The following is a 7,590-nucleotide window of genomic DNA, read 5'->3' as shown; positions in this document are numbered from 1 at the left end:
AATCTCTGTTGCTTGGGTGTAATCAAATGAGTTGGATGAGTAAGAATGCTACTATTTTTTCTCTTCAGTAACCTATGTTTTACAGTTTTGTTTCACCTCTTTCCATGATAGGATCAAGAGACAGGATATTGGTGGTTGACATTTGGAGAAAATAGACATGTTAGATACTATCCATGGGTGGTTTTCAGGCATCAGATGGGACAGTGGTCCTGAAATGGGAAGCGGTTTCTTTCCTAATCAAGGCTAAGTGGTCATTCTACTTCAATAGGATCAGAGTTGCTGATATATTGATCTGGATGCTTATAGCTTTCATACTCATTCAGGTAAAGCTGAATGTTATAACACAATAAATGGTGAAAAATGAGTGATGGGGGGAATTGCACTCATTTACTCCCTTCTGGTAAGGCCAATCTATTATGCCCAGATTCTTATCTCTGTCAAGTGAAGTCTGAAGTGTGAGGCTGTGAACTGTTATCTTCTCTTCTCCCCTGCTTTTCCTTACTTCATTCTCGAACCGTTTGATTCATGAGAGTCATGAGGGGTCTAAAATCAAAAGGAAAAAAAGATAAACCAACTGCAATGTGTTGATAAATCGGAAGAGATGGAGAAAAAAATGCATAACACAGAACGGAAATGGAGAAGAAGTTCGGTATGCAGATTTGTTGACAGAGATGAAAATCTCACAACAATCGGCCAGTAAACTTCTGATAAACATTACAGATTTGAGGAAAAAATGGGCCAGCAATCACAAATTTCAAACATTACACCATAAATCATACATCAACGCATGAAAAACATTACAGGAAAAAATCGAACAGAAAAAGGAAGAACAAAGACCTAATTACGGAGAGAGGGAGACAGAGACAGAGTCACCTTCGTTGTTGTCAACTTCACTTGCAGAGAGGGTCGTGCTAGAGAGGACCACTGTAGCAGAAACCTTCAATTGTTAGGGTTGTTGCTCCAAATCCTGAGACAAAGGAGAAAAATCCATAGGCAGATCTTCATCCCAACAAACGACTGAGAGAGAGAGAAACAGAGAGAGTGAGAGAGAGAGAGAGAGAGAGAACAAGACAGGGAGAGTGAGAGGTAGAGAGTGCAGAGAGAGGAAGCGAGAGAGAGAGGGATAGAGAGCGAGAGAGAGCGAGAGAGAGAGAGAGGAGATCGACCTGCAAGTTCGCCTCCTCCTCCTCTTCCTTCCCCAGATCTGCCTTTTGGGTTTTTTTTTTTCTCGTCTTCGAGGCTTGCTCTCGGGTTTGGCTCGTGAATCGCGATCGATCGTTCTTTGTTCTCTGCAGACCGTCTGTTCTTTACCTCTAAAATTCTTTCGATTCGTTCTTAAAAAACAAAACAACGAACCGTCAAGCCAAACATAATTTCAAGTGTTTTTTGTTCTTAAAAAATGGAAAAGCAGTTCTGAACACTGTTCAGACATTTACCAAACGTAGCCTAATGCTGCGTTTGGTAACGGTCTGAGCAAAGAATATCCGTTCTTGATTAGAAACGTTCTTTTGCATTCTTGGTCTAGAACGGTATTCTGAGACCGAAAATGATCGTTTGATAACGGTCTCAAGAATGTCGTTCAGAACGAAAATGGTGTTTGGTAAAACTTGTCTTTCCTATTTGATATTAATTACAATAATGCCATTTTTATTTGTCAATTATACAACAAAAAAGACTTGTAAAATCCTTTTCTCTTACCAACCTTAGCATAAAATTAAAATATCTCATTAACATAACCAAAGTAAGTATAAAAATATATCAAATTTCAAAGATGCCATTAAAATTGGGTTCTTGTGTGGATTAGTGGCATAACTGACTATGCTATGAACAGTTGAATAAAGAGGGCCTTGGTGGACTCGAACCACCATCCTCTTGGAACATACTCATGTTCCAAGTGCTCTACCAATTTGAGCTAAAGACCCATCAAAACTGAGTGCAACCCCTTTCTTCTTCTTCCTTCTTCCATTATTATTATACTCCAACTCCACCAGCCCAGTTTTCTTTCCTTTGTATTTTGTTTGTCTATCTACATACTGATATAAGGTAATCATAAATCATGTTTTTCTGCAACTCAATCTACTAACTATAACAACATGAAATCAATTGACAGCAAAAAAGAAACCCTTCTCCCCCCCGCCCCCCCCACCAAAAAAAAAATGTTTATCAATCCAGCTAAACCCAAGTATCAAAGCTTGTGGATGAATGACACCAAACTCCTCTGAGACTGCAGATTCCAATTTACATCATTCAACCATGCACACAGACACACACACATACACACGGCAGGGGAGAGAGAGGGAGTTAGCAGAAACTAAAAAGAAGAAAATGACTTGACTAGGATGACCACCTTCCCTAACTTTTCCTTCCACTTCCCTGCAACCCTTCCCCCCCCCCCCCCCTCTCCACCCCCCATAGAGAGAGAGACAGAGATGCTGGAATGGAAGGAAAAGTAGATCAGCAATTCACATTGGTGGTCTCACACAGTGCCTTTCCGATCATGGGCCCACCAGCTTCTTGGCTTGATGTGTTGAAAACCACTACTTATAAAAACACATCTGTTCAAGACTGCCTTGCCAACTTGAAAATAGTTCATGCCATAGACTATGGCAATATTTACTAAGAAAAAAACTCTCTTTCACTCACTTTCACTTAAAATGCAAACCCACCCCAAGGCTGAAAAAGGCTAAACAGATCAAGGGTGAAACTATAAAGCATAGAACTGACACTGAATGCATTCCCTGGAACCTAGTGTTAACACCAATTGGTAAGATGAAGGAAGTTGACTGAGATGGTTCACTGCTGTGTAAGGAAAGTCCAAGTGCTGCATGAGAAGCATGACTTGAATAAGATTGGATGTTTAAAAAGGAAATGGGTGAAACCAAAAGGAAACTATTGATACATAATAAGCATTTTCAGATGTTAAATTGACTACATGAGCACTAAACCACTCTTTTTGGTGTTCATTTGCAAAAATTCAGGAGAGGCATAGACATTCATTATGCAGCAACCATGTACATCATTTACCAAACAGATTAATAGCATATAGAATATATAAATTTATCAAAAGAAGTCCCTAATTTAGACTGTAAATCAGTTTTTGCACACGTGGACTAATAAAGTTATGTTATGCCACTTGGACAGCTCTAACTGGGCAATAGCATAATATTGTTCAGACATGTCTTTCCATGTTGAACAATAGCATAATATTGTTCTGCTATTCCTGCTGCATCTGAATATCAGTTCTGATCTGTTCTTAGGCCTGCACATCCATTGAATTCCAAATTATCCTAATTCTAGTATAATTCTCAGGTTTTTGGGTTTGTTTACTGAAATATGACTTCTGCTATTTGTTCATGCTTCAATTTATGATATTCCTAATAATTCAGTTTTGATTTCCTTATTTCCTGTTATCGATTTCTGGTTCTGGAATTCTGTTCTGGAATATCCAACAGACCTAACCTTAGTACGGTTCTTTCATATCTCAGAATTTGAACAGCTTATCATCCGGATCAGACCCTTTGATTTTCTGATGCTTAATTTCTCCTGAAATCTGGTTGTTCCTATCTCTAAGATTCTGGAATTTTATTGGGAATTCTGATCCCTAATCCTCAGGTGACTTTGAACCCCATTGTAACCATTAGGATAAGAGGAAGTTTGAAGTGTTAAAAGGATAAGGGGGTAATCGAAAATTACTTGGGCTGCAGTCATCTCAAAAGGATAAATTGGAAGTATTATTAGTAGATTTATGCTACAGTGCAAATTGGAATTTCTTATATTAATATGGGTACAGGGGAAAAAATGATTTGGGCTGCAGTAGTAAGAAAGGACATGTATGCTTATGATTTCAAGTGCTAAATAGAGGACCAACACAACAGTACTCATGTAGGAAAAAGTAGTTGTAGTTGGGTCAAAGATTAGTTGAGTTGTGTTGAGTATTCGGTGGTTTATGGAGAATAAATAATTTCAAGTGTTAAAACCCTATTACCTTAAGTATGGAAATGATTTACAACTGCCTTGTATTTGAATTTTGATCAAAAGACGAATTCCTTTGTTTCTACACTATATAGATGTGAGGCAATTAGAAATTACATCTGAAAGAAGTATATCTGAACCAATATTGGATGTAATCATGATTTATGAATCAGTGAGACTTGAGAGGTTGTGTAAAACAAAAAAACTGTGTAGGATAAAGCTTCTGTTTCTCAATCTGAGGAAATACAAAGTTGGAAAGAGTCATAAACATTATTAGGAAACTTAGGAAGAATAGACTAAGATTTAATTAGAAGAAGTAATCAACCAAAATCTGAACATTAGGGCTGAATAGAGAAAACGTTGGATAACCACAGGGGAATAACAGAAGTAGCAGCAGCAGTGGGCAAAAGGAGCCAAGACTGAGTTCGAGCAGCCCTCTTAGAGGGTGGAATAAAACCCCAAAATCCTGTACAGAACAGGACTTAGGAGAGACACCAATAGAGGATCGATTTCTGCAGAGACAAAATGGGAAACAAAGGGGTTGTTCTCCATACCTTTTCGGTTGTAGGCTGCTGATTAAAGGGGTGCTGATCCACTTCTTGAGACAAAATCGGAAACAAATTGGATCAATCTTCCATAATCTCCACACAGAGACAATGAGAGGGAGAGTATGAGAGGGAGAGAGAGAGAGAGACAGAGAGAGGGAAAGAGCCAAAAAATGACACAGAGAGTATGAGAAGGACAGAGAGACAGAGAAAGGGAACGAGCGAGAGAGAGGTGCAGAGAGTGCGAGAGATAGAGAGGGAGAGAGAGAAACAGAGAGAGGGAAACAGTGAGCGAACGTTACCAAAGCATGCGAGAGATAGAGAGGGAGAGAGAGCGAGAGAGAGTGAGAGATCTCACCTAGGGTTGCAGAGCGAGTCCTTCCTTCGTCGTCTCCCAAATTGGTGCTAGCAAAGCGAGAGATGAGTTTCGTGATTTCTCTAAAAAAATCATGGGTTTTGTGACTTTTGTCCGTCGCTCGTCGTTTTTTGTTCTTTTGGTGTTCAAGACCTCCGGTTCGTTCTGAAAGAACGAAAAAACGAATCGTAAAGACAAACACTTTTTCATGTTTTTTTGTTCTTTTTGAACAAAAAAACTGTTCAGAACGTTGTTCTACCGTTACCAAACGCACTCTAAGAGATGATTGCATTTGAGAGAGGAAAGTTGTATAGCCAATGACTGGAAAACTAGGGAGGATTGTCACTTATTTGATATTTAAGTCAGTGCATGCTAGTGTTTCTATGAAATGGTTCTTGAGTCATGACTCATGACTGACACTTTTACTCTCCCTGTGAAGGCTGAGTTGGTCAGTTCAAATATGGACAAACAGGGTATAAATTTAGTCGCCACGTTTAAACCAAATGACCAGTTTGTGGGATGGCGTCTTCCCCTTCATTTTAATGAAGACTTGTAACACTTCTCCCCATTATTCAAACATTTTTGTTGACATTTCGAGTGTGGAGGTGATGGTATAGTAGAAGAAAGACATGAAACTCCCAAGTCTCGAAAAACATCCCCATATATTAATCAGGTCAGGTTCTGATGGGCCTAGGATGGCTGAGCTGGGTTATATGATTAAATTGCACAACTAGACGGGTTCAAATCTGGCCATATTAGGGCCTAGTCAAGCTGGGTTTATGGATGTCGAGCTTGTCCAGGTTGGTTGTAACGGTGCAAGGGACCAAGGGGTGGGGAAGTGGCATGATTAGGCTAACAGTGAGTATCATAATTAGTAAACAGGATGGGATGTTAAGGGGCCATAGATGCTATATATAACACGTAAAGAGCAAGATTTTAATCCTCTCCAATTCTTTAAACTGTGCAGTGCGGCAGTTCAAGGTGGAGATGGTTTGCTAAAAACAAAGTTTGAATTGGAATGGGAAACTCTAACATGGACCATGGTTCAATTAAAATTAAAACATAACAAAGATATTAAATATAAACTACTAAGAAAAAGCAGCAACTAGGCCACGGTTTGGCCTCCCCTCTGGTAATATTCTTCCGATGAGAGTAGGTTTTCAGCTCTGCATCACATATATGATTGAATTTAAGTACAAAACTTTGCAAGTGGTCAATCCAGACTATTATCTAAATGTCTTGAGAATTAAAATTGCCACATCACCAATCCACGTGGCATAACTAAGTGGGTCACCAATAGATACTTTATGGATGGGACAGTCAATAAGAACTTTTGCCATGGTATTTCCCCCCTTCTATGGAACTAAGGAAGAAAGAGGTGTGGGTGTTTCTTAACAAGATAATCACTGTATATGGCTCTATAGTAATTAGGATCCAAATGTAGATTTGGGTATTAGGATCCCCTGTTCAGCCACTGAGGATTTTTGTTTGTGTGACCCCGTGAGGTTTGATTTAAAATAAGACACTGATTCTACAGTTCAGATCTGTCTTACACTGTAGTTGTCTGACCATACTGTCCCTACTCTGTAGAAAGCATCAAATTTCTTTGAGGAATTAAGACAAACAGATATCATTATAAGGGTAATAGCAAAAATTCTAGCCGTTTTGTCCCTATACCACACAGTAATCCTGATATGTCGCAAGCAAAGCACTAATTTTGATGTGATAAAGACTCTATTGGCATGTCTTCTCAACATCTGTGATGTGATGAAGATAGAATAGGAATAGGCTTTAGAGGTAGTGTTCTTCTCACTTATCTCTTAGTGTAATGTAATATGTAACCGAAAGAACATAATCACCATCCAATTGGGACACTAGGTGGGTTGGTGGGGAGGTATTATGCTCTCTACTTTGACATTTTAATGATAAACTTGATTGGTACAGTTACGTCTATTGTTTTATTGTCAGGACAATGGAATGGAAGGCGACATTAATTGATTTTGACTCTGTGTCTAACTTAGGATGATTTCAGCTTTGATGGGTTAGCCAGTGTTGTTGTTGTTGTCCCTTGGGTGGAGATCGCAGTGTGAGACTGAAGAGCATCTCTCCAACCAAAATTCAAAAGATGAATTAAAGGGAATAGGGAACCTCGCTCACATCACATGGATTCTCCTCGTTGGTGGATATGGTTATGCCCAACATGAGGCCAAATATCAAAGGAACAAAGGATACATATAGTGTCTGTTTGCAGGACCACCAAAGGTCAGCTTATACCTGAATTAACCTCCTCCATGAGATTACATCACTTGGAATAGAAGGAACTGCCCGCCTATCCATGTCTCTTTCTTTCTTGCTTTTTTTTTGGTATGGAGAGGGGATCCAGATCTTCTAAGGTGCGTTGCCCTGTCCTGGCTGTGCTGTGCAGACACAGGCTTGCACGTAATGACTGTTTTACCCCTGTCCAAATGCCTTGCTCGAGTGGGGGTAAGGCGATCATTGCGCACGGGCCTGTGTCTGCGCAGCACAGGCAGGACAGGATAGCGCACCGTAGAGGATCTGTTTGGGGGGGGGGGGGGGAATTAGGGTGGTGTGTGTGGGGTGGGAGGTGTTGTTGTTTTGTCTTCCTTTTGCTGTCGGTGGAAACCCATGTCTGTTACATCTCAGATTACAGATATGGTCATATGGGCCTTCTCCTTTGATGAGATGATTCACAGTTCA

The 7,590-nt window shown here is 39.8% G+C and overlaps 1 pseudogene; it reads right to left on the bottom strand.

Moving 5' to 3' along the window:
* Window positions 1-640: 640 nt before the first annotated feature.
* Window positions 641-706, bottom strand: LOC122649251 (annotated as a pseudogene).
* Window positions 707-7,590: the final 6,884 nt, after the last annotated feature.

This window comes from Telopea speciosissima, chromosome 1 (genome assembly GCF_018873765.1).
Source record: "Telopea speciosissima isolate NSW1024214 ecotype Mountain lineage chromosome 1, Tspe_v1, whole genome shotgun sequence".
NCBI lineage: Eukaryota > Viridiplantae > Streptophyta > Magnoliopsida > Proteales > Proteaceae > Telopea > Telopea speciosissima.
This window is presented reverse-complemented; position numbering and strand designations above follow the sequence as displayed.